The sequence below is a fragment of the Epinephelus lanceolatus genome, chromosome 18 (assembly GCF_041903045.1).
Source record: "Epinephelus lanceolatus isolate andai-2023 chromosome 18, ASM4190304v1, whole genome shotgun sequence".
Taxonomy (NCBI): domain Eukaryota; kingdom Metazoa; phylum Chordata; class Actinopteri; order Perciformes; family Serranidae; genus Epinephelus; species Epinephelus lanceolatus.
Window position 1 is genome coordinate 6,387,190 of NC_135751.1, and position 16,693 is coordinate 6,403,882.

Genomic DNA, 16,693 nt, shown 5'->3' on the forward strand with positions numbered 1-16,693 from the left:
ATATATAAATACAATTTACAATTTACAATTTATTTCTATGATATGGTTTACAAATCATATCACAATATTTTCAGGCTATATCCCAACACACAATATATATATCACAATATTCTAAAATCTCTTCTGAATTAGACTTCTAAAATACAAAACTATTAAATGGACTAAAGTTACAGTAAAGTTCATTAAAGTAACTACTGTCATATAATAAAGTAGGTTACTGTTATAAAGCTGAAGTAACTACTGTGATAAAATAAAATTACAGTAAAATACTACTAATAAAGTGAAATAAAATATTATCATAATTGAGTAAATCAAAGCATAACCACTGGTGCTTCTATTCTGAAGCACCTGGCTCATCTCAGGACAGTTAGAGGTCAGCAATTAGCAGAGAGTTAAACTGTTACCATGGCCCCTATAAACATCAGGATTTATTTACTGTGATATGGGAACACACCAACAGCTCCCTAGTTCATATATTTTTTTTTGGGATTTGCAAGTCGCAGTGGTGCTCCATGGTCACTGTTTAGATCCCTGAACATAAAAAAACACACACCTCGCCTGCTCACACAATATTGCTCAGGAGAAAGTGGTTTGGATGCATGGGGGGAGTCTTTCCTTTATGTGTGTGTGTCTGTGAGAGGGAAAGAGCTGTAGGAGAAAGCGAGAGAACTGAAACAGCGAAGTGAGTCTCGTGCCGGTAGCTTCAAAGAACGATGTGATAATTAATACTCACTGTTCACCATTATAGTCATTTTATACATCCCATGTGGAACAAGCCACGATACATCGATAAAGTTCGATATGTCACCCAGCCGTAAGCTGTTCCATTACATTCACTTTATGAACTACAATTTGAAATAAGGTTTAATAAGGAAAATATGTGTGAGACCTTTTGAGTTTAGATTGAAAATGCCAAGAGAGTTTGCGAATGGTTGCAAAGTTGCACACAAATGCTGTCATATACTGTAAAGGCTCCCCTGGGGAAATTCCAAGAAGGTATGAAGGTATAAAAAAACAGATACCACTAAAGCCTAGTAGCGGTAAAATTGACTGTCACTATTTGAATGTGTTTTCAGTTCATGACAGTCACATTTTGGTTACCTTAAGAAGCCTTGGTCAACATTTGGTTGTGCTTAAAGACCCTCTCAGGAGTAGGATATTCAGTTTTTCCAGTAAGTACAATCTGACATTATGTTTTTAAGCCTGTTTTTTGTTAGCAAAACTACCAATAGCATTAGTATTATCATAGTTAACTATAGCTGTAGATGCGCTGTGCTAATTAAGCTAGCAACTAGTGTTAGGGTTATCACTAGTGATGTCCAAATGAAGCTTCATGAACCACCAGATGTATTTGCTGAACCCACTAGATGGCGCTCTTGGTGTAATGAAAAAGGCTCAAGGGATGGCAATGCAGTTTGGTTTCAACCCTTTGTTGAACAAAAAAATAAAGAAAATAGTTCGAGAAGCTTTATTTGGCCATTGCCAGTTGAAACCAAACTGCACTGCCATCGCTTGAGCCTTTTTCATTACACCAAGAGCGCCATCTAGTGGGTTCTGCAAATACAACTGGTGGTTCATGAAGCTTCATTTGGACATCACTAGTTATCACCACCCCAAAAAAATTCAAGAGCGACGGCCAAAATGCCTAACTCTAGCCTTCAAAACGGGAGTCTGCAAACCAATGGGTGATGTCACTGTGGCTATGTTCATTACTTTATACAGTCTCTGATTTTGCTATGCCTGTCTCAGGAATCGCCACTTAGGGATAAGTAGTTTATTGAATTGAACTGAATTGCAATGATCTAAAATGGGCACTTCAGCTGGCTGGATCTGATTGTAACACTGAGCGAAATGTTCAAACCAAATATTCCATGGTATAATGGCTAAAAATGGGGCGGCTGTGGCTCTGAGGTAGAGCGGGTCGTCCACCAATTGTAAGATCAACGGTTTGATCCCCAGTTCCCCAGCAAGATACTGAACCCCAAATCGCTCATGATGATGCTTCCATCATTGTGGGAGTGTGTTACAAACTGAGTAGCAGGCAGCACCTTGTATGGTAGCCTTGGCCACCAGAGTATGAACATGTGTGTGAATTTGAGTGGTCGGATGACTAGAAAGGCGCTATACAGATGCAGGGCCACTTACCATTTACCATTTCTATCTGTGTGCTCAGTGTAGAGATGGAGGCAGGAAATGATTAGCTTAGCCTAGTATAATAGGCCAGTGAGGAACTATTCACCATGCACTGTCCATTGTTTTCGGTGCTTTCTGGCAATCCTTCAGTGAAGACAAGAATCCAGACAGACACTGTACCCAGCCACCACTCAACAAGAAACAATTCAGTTCAGTTTCATTGATACAGTCCAATAGCACAAATCAAACTTTGCATCAGAGGGCTTTACAACATACGACACCCTCTGTCCTTGTAACCTCACAGCAAATATGGAAAAACTCCCCCTCAAAAAAAAAAAAAAAACTTTGATGGGGAAAAAAGGTGGTAGAAACCTCAGGAAGTGCAAGTGAGGAGGGATCCCTCTCCCAGGACGAACAGACACACAGTAGATGTCCTTTGTAGAGAAAAGACCAACATAATAAAATTACAGTATAGACAAATCATATGATACAATCATACATAGGAAGAGAGAGAGATGCAGCCCAACAACCATAATAACTATACAATAATAATAAAAATATGACTAAGCCCCAGCACACACTGCAGCTCCCCTTATAACTCCCCCTTGCTGTTCTGACATGCTGTGTGTGATTAAACAAACAACATACAGTGCATTTATCAGTGAGCTTCAGAGATGTTGATAGGAGGATGTGGAACTAAAGAGAGAGCCAGACTAGCTGTTACCCTGGCTTTCAGTCGTTATGCTGAGCTAACGACCCCCTTGCTCAAGCTTCATAATTAACTTGCTGACATGAGAGCAGTACTGATGTTTTTATCTATCTCTGGACAAGAAAAAAAAATGAGTAAATGTTCTAAAATGTCTGACTATTTCTCTGAAACTCATGAATATATTACACAAACTGGCCTTCCTGGATTAAATTTAATCTTCTGACCAGCACTTAGTCACAGGAGGTGCTCAAAACCTGTAGAAATGCTATGATCAGACACCCTGACAGCATTTATATAATGGATATCCAAGTACTAAGGAGTGATTTTTAACAAGAACCTGACATCCCTAGCTCTACTAGCACATTCATCTTATTTTTCCAGCACCTCTTAATTCTTAAGGAAGGATAAGGATGTTTTGATCATGACTGGTTACTTGTAATGGTAATCAATTGAGTGTCAATTAAATGCCTTAATGTAAATGTGAGTATAAGGCCGATGGGGACCCACAACAGTCTGTCCAACACTAATACAGCAGAAATGGCTAATGAGCTAGCCCTCCTAATCTTTATTTAAGTGCTTCCTCATTCAGCTGGAAATTGGAAGGTAATGTGTAATGTCGGCCTCACTCATCAACTGCATGAACTGTTGGTGGAATAAAGTTTAGAGACGACAGGAAGATTGCTGCTTAAATCACCACAGCAAAGATTTATTGTATTTCATCTACTTGTGTGTCCATCATAGCTATTGTTTATGTTTATTTTTGTTCAGCTTTGTTGTCTTTGTTGTAGCTGTATGTTTCTTTCTTGTTAAAGTATATGAAGAGCATGTGGAGTCAAATTCCTTGTCTGTGTACACATACTGGGTCTTTTCATTACATTTTGTGTATTTCATGTTCAGGTCAGTAGTAGTAGCACTATTGGGTGGGGGGGGGGGGGGGGGGGGGGGTCAAAGGGTACAGATGACCCCGGCACAAGACCACTGGGGGGCCCATGAAAAGGTCTGTGGTTGACCCTTACATGGGATCCAGTACAACAATTAACTTACTGACTTACATCATTGACAGTACAAGTTATATGTTTTTACATGTTAAATACATTTTTATCATCAAAACACATTTCAACGTGCCATCTAATGCTTCCACCCCCCACAGATACCGTGAGGTGGGCCAGGTGCCAGGTGGGCTCCATCTGACACTGGTCAGGTGCATTATGCCCAGAACTCGAAAGTGCCTCTGATGTAACCATGTGAGGTGGACTGCAGCCTGACTAGTTAAGTCAGAATGCCTCATCAAAAATCAGGAGATCCTAAAACAAAATCCAGGGTACAGAGAGAGCAAGAAAATGAAAGAAGCAGAGAGGCATCGGCCAAATATCTGGCAATACAAACAAACAAACAAAAAAATGTGAAGAAGCACCAGCTATGACAGACGAAGCTGATGGTGAGAAATGAGGCAGATACATTTTTAGTAAGAAAACCCGCTGTGCTACAGTGACAACACAGGTATTATATTAAACTAGAGAACCTAAGACATCCATTGGTACTAACCATATTCTGCTGTTTTGTGAGAAAGGGGGCCAAATAACACTCCAAATTTAAAAATTCCTCTTCCTAACCTTTGGCAAGCAAAAAATAAATATTTGAATGAAAAAAAATATCCATTTTTCAAAATGACATATTTAAATATTTCTGCATACCGGGGTCTCTGAACAGTCTTCGAATCGCATAATTTGGGTATGACTGGAAAACTGAGAGATGACAGCCATATACTCTTCACACTGTTTCAGTTCACACAATTTGACCAATATTTCATTAAAGTAGCCGTCAAGATTGAATGAATAAATGAAGAAAAAAAAAATCCAGGTGTGACATTTTGACGTTTGTGATGTTGCCAGAAGGTTTTAAAAGTAGCTGATAGCAGTTAATGGCTAACTCAAAGAAGAAGAAGAGCAACCAAAAATGTCCGCAAATTGAGAAAAAAATGAGGTCTGGAAGTTCCTTACTCTCCAAACAGAGGACGAGATCAGCTGCCATATAAAGAGACGGTAAATGATTGTTATCGCCATGTTGATGCGATTGTTATTGTTTATATAGCGCTGCCAATGCATATGTTACATGTCACACCAGAGGCTGATGTTAATGTGTTACATGTCATATCCGTCATTTGTCTTTTGCTTGCGGGATACACACTGGAGCAGCATGATGCCGTTGTTGTTTGGTTTTGTGTAAAAATGCAAAGGTGGCCTATAGCACGATCTCTGTGTAAAAAGGGCTATAGATGCATAAAGTAAGTATTTTCATGAGGAAAATTGGTAATTCCTGAATAAATAACTATGTATATCAATAATCTATGTTACTTACCTGCTGACATATATGCTGATACAACATATCAGTGGTAAGCTACAACCATAATTAGCAGGAGTATTACCAATAATAACAGCAGTAACTACTGCACAGTATAATTGTATAGTCATGGTTGTATCAGTAGTGGTACAAGCAATAACAGTCGATAAATCCTTCTGGACTCAACTTTGCATGAACAGTTTAGGCGTCATTCTTCAGTTTATTCACAACTAATTTCAGTATTTTCCTGGTGATAAATTGTGTTGGTAAATCCTATCTCAGCCTATTGTTAACAGCTGTGCAGTACTTACATCTTGGTTTGTTTTTCTTTTTTGACTAGTAGCAACAGCAACATAACTAAAAACATGTACTGTATGTTTAGGATGGAGTGCTGTTTTTAGTCTGGATGCACCGTAGTCACCAGAGAAAAATGATGGCATTGTAAGTTTCTTCAAACCATGAATACGTTACATTTGCACATTTCATGCATATTATCAACATTTCTAATATGACAGCGGATATGAGCTGACTTTGTCATCCAGTGGTAAAGGGGATGGTATATGGCTTGTCATTAAGGGGAGACCCCTAACAAGCTGCAGACCACTGTTCAAGACCAGCAAACAACATAACTGATTATGATTTAGTGAGTCATCGCTGTTTTTCCAGCTGCTTTTTAGGGACCAGTCATGGGTGTTTTGCAGCTAACTATTGCTGACCATGAAAAGTGGTTGTTTTTTACCAAGACATTGCTGCATTTCACAGCAGATTCATGGCCATTTATCCACGATGGAAATTGGAGATATTTTATGCGAGTATACCAGCTGTGAATCTGTAGAACTTTTACCTTGTTAATTGAGGTTGAAATATCGCTGTGGTCACAAAGCCAAGCTTTGATATGCAGTATCAGTATGAGAAAGCACCCAGAAAATCGTTTTCCTCATACCCTCCCTCAACAAGAAAACACAATCCATAATGTATGCAACCAAATCCAAACCTGTTTCGTAACCTCTGATGTTTCTGAAAGCCCCTTAGCTGCAGCATCACCAGTGCGGAAAATGCACTGTTCTTCACCTGTCAAATCATCCTGGGCGTGTAAGTGTGTGTGTGTGTGTGTGTGTGTGTGTGTGTGTGTGTGTGGAACCTCTCCCTGTCCCTCGACAACCGCTCCCTGCGGCAGTTGCTGCAAATAGGAAATAAATAAATAAGAGTGTGTTCTTAGACAGCTTGTCTGGATGAATAATAGTTATGTTGGACAACTTAATAGGAATATGTTCTTGGTCGAGTATCTCATGTTGCTACAAAGACGCATTCAGTTTACTTCCCTCATGGAAGAGAGCTACAGCTAATGGAAAAATATATCAAGGAACCCTAAGTGAGAACTTATAAATCAAATCCATTGTACACTGTGTAAACAACAAGATCAACCAGTCACCAGAAGTTATTCTCAACAGAGGTCAGTGCAGAACAGGCACAGTTGCTGAGCTCTTTGTGGTCTACAGATGTCAAAGGTCATCTTGATTTGTGATTAAGTTTAAATAAAGAAGGTAAAAAGGAAACAAATGCTCTCTCTCTCTCTCTCTCTCTCTCTCTTACAGACACATTGGATGCATTCACAAATAATTGGTCCAACCACAAGAGAGGACACTGGCACAAATTGGACCGTTCATTTGGAGTGCTGTTGGAAAATACTGTTTGGTTATTCAGAGCATCATACTCTCGGAGCAAGGAACATACTCTGGGCACAGACAGAGCAGCAGAATGCCAAGCACAGTGAAAGTAATACGTAACTGTTCATTAATTCAGCACTTTCATTTGTGCTGTCTATTGTTTTTCTAACCAACTTAAAATAAAAACAGCTGTGTTTCCATGGAAACCACGTACCCTGCGCTCAAGCACAGGGTCCAACCTGTGCAGCTGCAGCAACAGAAAGTTTGCTTTGAAGGTGTGTTCACACCCAACCTGTTTTTTTTTTCCGCTGTCGCTCGGTTCGCCCCTTTGATATCGCTTCATCGCTCAGTTGCAATCGCTCGTCAATGTGGCAGAAATCAGCAGACTCACTTTTTTGCTTTGATGACGTCATTGAAGCAATCAGGGTATTTTTTTTGGGGGGGGGGGTTGCTTGACTGTCATGACATGTCAGCTTCATTAAAAGTAGGCTATAGCTGCAAATTAAAAGCAACAATAGATGTAAAAACACACAGAGACAATACATCTGAACATTTATACCTCCGACCGTGGCAGCGGCTTAAAATTATACATTTTGATACATACAGGTGGCTATACATATTGCAAAACTCTGTAAAAGTACACCAAAGCATACATTTTCTTTCATTCATCTTCTAACCGTTTCATCCTCTTGAGGGTCACGGGGGGGCTGGAGCCTATCCCAGCTGACATCGGGCGAGAGGCAGGGTACACCCTGGACAGGTCGCCAGACTATCGCAGGGCTGACACATAGAGACAGACAACCATTCACACCTACGGACAATTAAGAGTTATCAATTAACCTAGTCCCCAATCTGCATGTCTTTGGACTGTGGGAGGAAGCCGGAGTGCCCGGAGAGAACCCACGCTGACACGGGGAAAACATGCAAACTCCGCACAGAAGGGCTCCCATGCCCGGGATCGAACCGGCAACCCTCTTGCTGTGAGGCGAGAGTGCTAACCACCACACCACCGTGCCGCCCATACATTTTTGTTTCCAAATAAAAAAAAAATGAATGTAATCCCAACAGTGACCGAGCCAGCTGGCGGGACTGCGGCTGAACCGCTTCCAATGTTCATTCATTCATTCAGTCGTGTGTTCAGTGTGCATGTGTGTGAGTGTGTGTGTGTTAGTATGTCAGAGAGGAGGAGTATTAATAAAAAAAGTTTCCACTAATTATTTCGGTGTTTATTTCTTTTATTCTTAAGGGGTTTTTTTTCATTAAAATGGGTAATATAGCCAACAATATTATAGACCAAAAGTTAATCTAATTTATTATTGTAGAATGTATTTAGCAAATCACCACTTTCAACTGGAGACATGGCGCAGCAGCAGTGCAGCAGCAAAAAAAAAAAAGGCATTATAAAAAGCCGACAAATAGTGTTAATTAATTGACATGAGACATTGGAGAGGTTGTCAGCCCTATTCTATAGTCTGTAATTTTTTTTTTTATTTTATCATAACTTCTCAGGAATTACTCAATAATGCATTTTTGTGTGCTTCTGAGCACACGGGCAGCATAAACAGTGAAGTTACATATGATGGTCTGGCAGATCGTTGCGGCGCTTGGATGCAGTTGACAGTGACAGTTTTGTCAACAGCCATTTTTCTTCCTACCAATAAGTTATGGTTGTTTTTTTATTGACAGTATGAATGGTTTTGTTTTCAAATAAATATTTGGAAACGAAAATGTATACTTTGGTGTACTTTTACAGAGTTTTGCAATATGTATATAGCCTACCTGTATGTATCAAAATGTATAATTTTCAGCAGCGGTCGGTGGTATAAATGCTCAGAAGTCTAGTGTGTTTCATTTTTGTAACTTTAAGGTTTCAGAAAACATACAAGACACATTTTTAGTAAAAGTCATAGGAAGAGAAGCTTGTAGGTTTCAACAAAACAGAGTTATTTGCATTATAAAAACTGTTGTGTCGGCTCTAGGACAAGTGCACTTACATTGATCACTTCCATAAAATAAAACGAGAAATTGGAGAAGACTGAAAAAATTGTTAAAATTAAATTAGGGAACTGATCACAGATGCATTGTGTCTGTGTGTTTTTACATCTATTGTTGCTTTTAATTTGCAGCTATACTTTTAATGAAGCTGATATGTCATCACAGTCTAGAACCCCCCCTGGGATTCTGGAATTCCGGCAGCCAATCAGCATTGAGCTGCAAGCGACAGGACCCAGCGAAATACCGCTCCAGATGAGATTTCTCATCTCAAGCGACAAGCGAAAAAATCACTCTGTCGCTGTCGCTTGGAGCCCAGGCGATTTTTCTCCTGGGCGAATATACGCTCAATCACCCGTTTGCATTGACTTTGTATGTAAACTCGTCGCTAGCGAAAAAAAAAACAGGTCCGGTGTGAACACACTTTTACTCACACATTATCATTCTATTCTATAAGACATTTGTGTAAAATTTAGTCATAATTAGTGTGTAAATTCTTGAGTTTTGGCCAAAAACATGTTTTGTGACCTTAACCTTTGACTTTCAACCACCAAATTTAAATGCTTCATTTTTAAGTTCAGGCGGACGTTTGTGCCAAATATGAATCAATTCCCCCAACGCATTCTTGGGAATTCACGTTCGCAAGAATGAGACAGATGCAAGGTCACAGTGACCTTGTGGATGTTTGTACCAACTTTGAAGAAACTCCCTAAAGAAATTCTTGAGATATCACATTAACTAGGGTGAGATGTAAGGTCACAGTGGCCTTGAACTTTGACCTTTGACCACCAAAATCTAATCAGTTCATCCTTGAGTCCAAGTGGAACTTTGGACCAAATGTTAAGAAATTCCTTCAAGGTATTCTTGATACCATGTTCACAAGAATGAGACAGACAAGGTCACAGTGACCTTGACCTTTGACCTATGACATCAACATCTAATCAATTCATCCTTGAGTCATTGAGTAGATAGTTGTGCCATATTTGGAGGTGTTTCAGAGATATCGCATAATAAGAGAATGGACATACAAATCGACAGACGTTTTCAAGCTCTGCCACTCTCTCTCTCTCTTGCTGCCCAAACAAAGCCATGAAGCCTCTTTGATAAAAAAAAAATCAACAGCGGCTTACATTGTTAACTAGGGTGCCTCCGCACACAGGATAATGTCTAAACGTCAGGATTTTCCCTGCATTCCAGCATCAAGACAAAGGACATAATTTGTGACAAATGACAAAGCACTTTCATGTAGCATCTAAATAAACTTCCAGACATGTGATGAGTGAAGCAGGCACAGGCTTCAGCTCTGTGGATCCTGAAGGGCTTTGATCACCACAATATTTTCCACTGCACTCCAAATTACAAATAATGGCACAAAAAAAAAAAAAAAATCAGATCAGACAATGTTCTGGCCCAATATGCATTGAATCATATATCTGACTGTGTGGCATAAATTCAAACCAATTGCTGAGTCACATGTCCAGTCCTACTGAAGATAGCTGTTCCAAAAGGGACTACAGATAAATATCAAAACACACATTAATAATGTTGGTAAACAGAAATTCAGTGCTTGCTGACGCGCAGGCAAGAGGGAGGAAGTTGTGTGCAGCATGCATTCTTACTGTGTTGACTGGTAAGCTCTTTCATGCACAGCTGAGTTGGCTTTTTTGCACAGTTACATAAACAGTTATTATCCCAGTAACTGAAAGGGTGACAGGCAAAGACAGGAAACACCCCTTAAGTTTTATTACCACACTCCAGATTCAAAATAATACAGATAAGTATCAATTAAGCACATGATATTGTATTGTTATTGCGTGGTAAAGTATGACATCAGCGAGCTGTATGCAACCATCCATTATCTATAACTGCTTATCACATTCAGCATGACAGTGGGCAAGAGGCAGGGCACCACACCATAGACTCTATATAAAGATGCACAACGTGTCTCTACTTACCCCCACTGTACAGAAGTGGAGCTAAAATATCCCAGATACAGCCGCTGCCATCTTGCTCAAGGGAGGTTATTTGGAGCCAGAGTCTGTGCAGTTGTGATCACCGCAGTTTTCCGCCCATACACCTGTCTGACCAATCAAAAGCAGCGGCACTGAATGCGCGCCCACCGATTGCTAATGATGTACAAATGAAGCTTCATGAACCACCAGTTGTATACACTGAACCCACCAGATGGCGCTCTTGGGGTAATGAAAAAGGCTCAAGGGATGGCAATGCAGTTTGGTTTCAACCCTTTTGTTGAACAAAGAGTGCCAGAGTGGACCCAAAAAATAATGAAAATGGTTCATGAAGCTTTATTTGGCCATTGCTAGTTGAGACCAAACTGCATTGCCATCCCTTGAGCCTTTTTTATTACGAGTGGAGATTTCCTCTGTTCATATGAAGCCAGGATAAATCCTGAAGTATAAATCCCTAAAGGATAAATCACACACACGACTTAAAATGCTATTTTAGTGGAGGCTTTACTGTCTTCACAATTTACTGTTTCCTATCTGTGAAATACAAGTAAATACAAGCTTTGTTTCCACTGAGGGAAACAGTTTCAGCTTACAGAAACTGACAGGAGGTCTGCGTCACCGCGACGCTGAGCGTAGGGTGGTCGAGTTCAACTTTCTGTCAACAAACACCCCCACTTTCACAGGTAACTTAGCCAGGCTTTATTTATTTATTTATTTATTTATTTTTTAAGATATTTTTTGGGGCATTTTGGCCTTTAACTGATAGGACAGACAAGCGTGAAAGGGGGAGAGAGAGAGGGAGTGACATGCAGCAAAGGGCCACAGGCTGGAGTCGAACCCGGGAACTAAGCCACCGACGCCCCGAGGGCGGCTTTATGACCTTTACTGGAGCCAGCCACCAGGGGATGGTCGAGATGTTTTGGCTTCACTTTTGGGGAGCTGTCACGTCGTCCATCTCTATAAACAGTCAATGTACCACACCCTAGACAGGTTGCCAGTCTATCACAGGACAAACACATAGAGATGCATGCACGCTCACATTTACATTCATGGGCAATTTAGAGTCAACAACCTCACCTAACCTAATCTGAATGTCTTTGGACTTTGGGAGGAAGCTGGAGAACCCTGAGGAAACCCACTCTGACACAGGGAGAACATGCAAACTCCAGGGTATGAACCCAGAATCCTCTTGCTGTGAGGTGACAACAGAAACCACTGCACCACCTTGCCGCCCAGATATCTGAATATCCACAGGTGCTGAGTGCATTTTAACAGGTAATATTGATGCATCTGTGGTAACGTAATGTCAGTGTCACTTTGTCCAGTTGACAGTCAGGCACAAATTCAACATAACAGACATCAGACATAACAATATATAAGGCACCATAGCTATGATTGAGGTTGCGCTGTATGATTAGAGACATGGGGCATCATGGTGGCCAGGCATTCTGCAGTTGACATAATAAGGAAGTACTTAGGTGGGGGATCATCTTGGCTGAACATCAACTGCCATGTGGTGGTAACCTGTCCCAACATTAAAAGTGAATTGTTTTAGTTTGTTTGTGTGAAATATTTAAATAGTATTTTCACCAATTCTCTTGGGCAATATGATGTTAAACAGCAAAAGATTTCACTTATGTGATCAGAGGGAGGCTATTCTAAGCCTTTTATAACACACCCATGACTGTGGAACTAATACAAAGAAAACACTTTCGGTCTGGTTGTAATGAACTGAAACAACATCTGGTTCTGTCGGCGATCTGCCCTCTGTCATAATGTGCTGAGCAGTTGAGCCTACACCCAGCTCAGTGCCCTGTCTCTCTGTCTCTCTTCATGTACTTCTTAAAGTTGGGGCAGACTAGACACTTTGACAGTGTCCCTGTCAACCTCTTTACTAACTGGAGGAAAGGCAGATTCAGTGGAATGTAGCCTCTAAATTTTAATTGGGAAGAACCACCCAAATGTTACAAAAGCAGCCCAAATTATTACAAGCTGCCAAAACCCCTTTAACCCACCAAATCTGCCAACACTTAATACCCACGTATACTCCTACACAGAAGTGTAACATTATACACCTTCCTGAAGCAAAGCAATAGACATTTTAAAAAAAAAATCAGTATTGTTTGATTCTGTCTGGGGGCCTTGTTGCATGTTGAAGCCCTCTTTTTCTCTTAAAAGGGACCTATTATGCCCATTTTCAGGTTCACACTTCTATTGAAGGTTTTACTAGAACATGTTTATGATCAAAAAAATGCTTGATTTTCCTCTTACTGTCTGTACTGGAACACCCAGTCCTCTGTATCTCGGCATCTCTGCACTATCATTGCAGTCGGGGAATGACTGTAACGGAGAAGACCTGTGCTTTCTTCAGTGAAAAATCACAAATAAAAGCTTCTAAATACAACCAGGCTGGTTCCAGCAGGAATATGATCCAAAACAGGGAGAAATTAACAATATCAGGAATCAAGTTTACACATTTCTCTGATGTTAGCATGTAGCCACATGTACATTAGCATTGTACTTGCAGCATGGGAATAACTGTAACGGAGAAAAGCGCCACTTTTTACCATGAGAATTCACCCATAAAAGCTTCTAAGCACAACTGAATGTGTTCCAGTAAGAATATGATTGAAAGTCAGGGAGAAAATAACAACATTAGTGACCGAGTTTACGTTTCCCTGACGTTAGCATGTAGCTCCATGTACATTAGCACTGAATTTGCAACCAGGGCATGACAGTGACGGAGATGAGCACTACTTTTTACCATGAGAAACCACCAATAAAAGCTTTTAAGCACAACCCAACATGTTCCAACAGGGATATGATCCAAAATCAGACAAAAAATTTAGACAACCAAGTGTACATGTTTTCCTGATGTTAGCATGTAATTTAATGTAGCAGTGTAGGCTACATAATATAAAAACTTGCAGTAGCGTGCCTGGCCCAGATGATCATATAAATTAATCTATGATGTCATACTAAGTAGAAAAAAACTGTTGGAAAGGGAGTGTTCCCCGAGGTTTTTGCGCACAGGGATTGCTTCTACATATGTTTACCTCATTATTTGAAACTTATTCATTTGAAAATTATTCATTTTAAATTAGATGTGACAAAATGTAGTGAGTTTTCTCATTTTATTAACTCAGTTTTCTCTCAAATAGAACAAAATAATAGAGAATAAATTAGAATGTCTTCAGTATTATGCTGTCCTGACTTGGATCTGTGCTGCACCACTGTTAAATTCACATCAGCAATGAATCTTTATCACATCAGCATTTTCAAACAGAGCCTGAAGGCTGAAGTTCCCTCAGAGGGAAAACCGGCTTCACCTGATGAAATGGTGATAAATCTACTCTCTCTCTCTCTCTCTCTCTCTCTCTCTCTCTCTCTCTCTCTCTCTCTCACACACACACACACACACACACACACACACACGCATCCAGAACCTGCAGGAGGACCGGAAGCTGTCGGATGAACAGGTGACGACTGCTGAGACTGTTTCTGAATTATTTAACAGCAATAAAAATAGATATGAAAGGTTTCACATATTAATGGGGTCTGTTACAGGTGAGGTGGTCAGAGGCTCCCCGCTGGTCACTGCTGGTCATACACACACAGGTACACAGTGAGCGAGCATACACACATATTTATGTTTAAATGCACAAACTGAACAGACACACACAGAGTCAAAGACTGAGAAAGAGGAGCAAAGAGTGCACCCACCCAATCACATGCACCGATGCTCACACACTCTCTCTCTCTCTCTCTCTCTCTCTCTCACACACACACACACACACACACACACACACACACACACACACACACACACACACACACACTTGGCTAGCTGTCTGGCTGCTACGCCCGCTTGTCACAGCCAAAGAATGTGGAGTCAACAGCAGAAACAGGGAGACAGTGTGTGTGTGTGTGTGTGTGTGTGTGTGTGTGTGTGAGAGCGAGCGAGAGAGAGAGAGCGAGAGAGAGAGTTAAATACCAGTGGTGACAATTACATTGCTCCTAAAGGGCTCTTTCTATCTCACCACAGATGCATTTCACAGCTTCACCCTCAACATCTGTTGGGAATGAGACGCCTCTGCTGCCCACAGGGACACACACACACACACACATGTGCACACACCCATGGTCACACACACATGCAAAAAGAGAAAGAAACAGAGAAGGAGAGGCGATTTTTCAGCAGAAATTATATTTTTACATGCAAGAATTGTTTTTTAACAAATCAGTAAGGCTCACTGAGAGAGAAAGAGAGGAATGTCATGCAGGAGCAGAATGCACTGAGACACGAGGCGACATGGGAAGCCACACTGGAGGGACCCACAAACCGCACAGTGTGTTTCCAAACAGTCTCATTTCAATTACATACACACAGACGCACGCACACAAGAAGCAGAGGCGCCAAAGCCCTGAGCTCTGCAAGATCTCATTATCCATATTTATGTTTTTAATACAGACAGCAGCAGCATTGCTCCTATAGCAGCACGCACCTCCAGCATCTTAAGAAATACTCCCTTCAACAATGCAGGTGAAACCCACATTAATCCAGCTCAGTGTGCACAGAGATGTGTGTTTATGGGGGATTTTAGGAGCTGAAGCCGTCACCCAGAGGAGTATCAGACTGATTGAAGTTTCAGGAGGACAGAGGAGATGCAGTTCATACACTGTTTCTAATGATGGCCGTCATGTCGTATGATAATGACTACCAACTGGAGGTCACTCTTCACCTTCCTCTTTTATTTACAGTGCATCTCCGGTGACCGAGCGCGTTATCTGATCACCATGCGTAAAAAGACAGGTCAGCTGGTTACCTTGTTAACTGGACAGCAGTCTGGAGCGGCTCCCCGTCTCAGCAGCTTCAACTTGTTCGCCTTTCCTCTCCTTAAATCCACAGTCTGTACAATTCAGGCGCAGATCCGCTCCTATAGGTTCGTTCGCCTTTGTGCCCTCTCTGTCTTGCTTATGTCTCCCGTTAAACACGGTGTGCAGCACGCAGCCAGCCGGGCGGAGTGTTGGGGAGCGAACCGGCAGCGGCTCGGCTGCTACAGCGTCACAGTAGAGGAGGGGAAAGTGAAGAGGTCTCACTCTGATGGCGAGAGGCGTCGTTTATATGGTGTATGGTCAATGCTGCCATGCAGTGCATTGTGGTACAAGTGCTGCGGTGCCCCACCTGCTTCGCTCCGGATTTTTACTAAGAAAGGAAAATTTGATCTTAGGTTTATATATATTATCACCTGTAGTGACTGTCTGCCTCTCAAATATCACAAAAATAGCTGATATAAAAACGTATTTCGCAACTGAATTGACCGTTTTGCATCGTAATCTTTATAGTTTTCCAGTTCTGGTATCTCTTCGTCTATATTGGACCATGCTTGATTTATGTCCAGTGCTGTTATTAAAGGTCCAGTGTGTAGGACTGAGGGGGATATATTGGCATAAATTGAATATGATAAAATAAGTATGTGTTCTTTAGTGTACAATCACCTGAAAATAAGAATTGTTGTGTTTTCATTACGTAGGAATGAGCCGTTTATATCTATATAGGGGCGGGTTCTCTTCAAAGGAGATCACCATGTTGCAACTCCATGTAGTTAGACGTCGCTCCACCACGAGAAACTCAGAAACACACTCTTTTTTTAAACTGCTTTATGCAGTTTTTCTCCTGGTTTGTTTGTTTTGGAGAAGAAGAATGCACACAATAGCATGTTGTGGGCGAGCCCCAAGATGCCGAATAGCGTCAGAGGTACACTGACTTGTAACATGAAACTGCTTTAGTGCTTTTAGTGATTCTAATCACCTGGGGCCTCATGTACAAAGGGTGCGTACGCACAAAAACGTGGCATACGTCCTTTTCCACGGCAAAGTTC

At 41.1% G+C, this 16,693-nt stretch overlaps 1 protein-coding gene across 2 annotated transcripts in view; it reads right to left on the bottom strand.

The window, feature by feature from the left end:
• LOC117268579 (junction plakoglobin a) overlaps positions 1–15,909 on the bottom strand; it is a 242,118-nt gene extending 226,209 nt beyond the window's left edge. For both annotated transcript variants that reach the window (XM_033645157.2, XM_078161288.1), the window contains exon 1: positions 15,638–15,909. The gene's annotated coding sequence lies outside the window, so the exon portion shown is untranslated. The remainder of the gene's footprint in view (positions 1–15,637) is intronic.
• Positions 15,910–16,693: the final 784 nt, after the last annotated feature.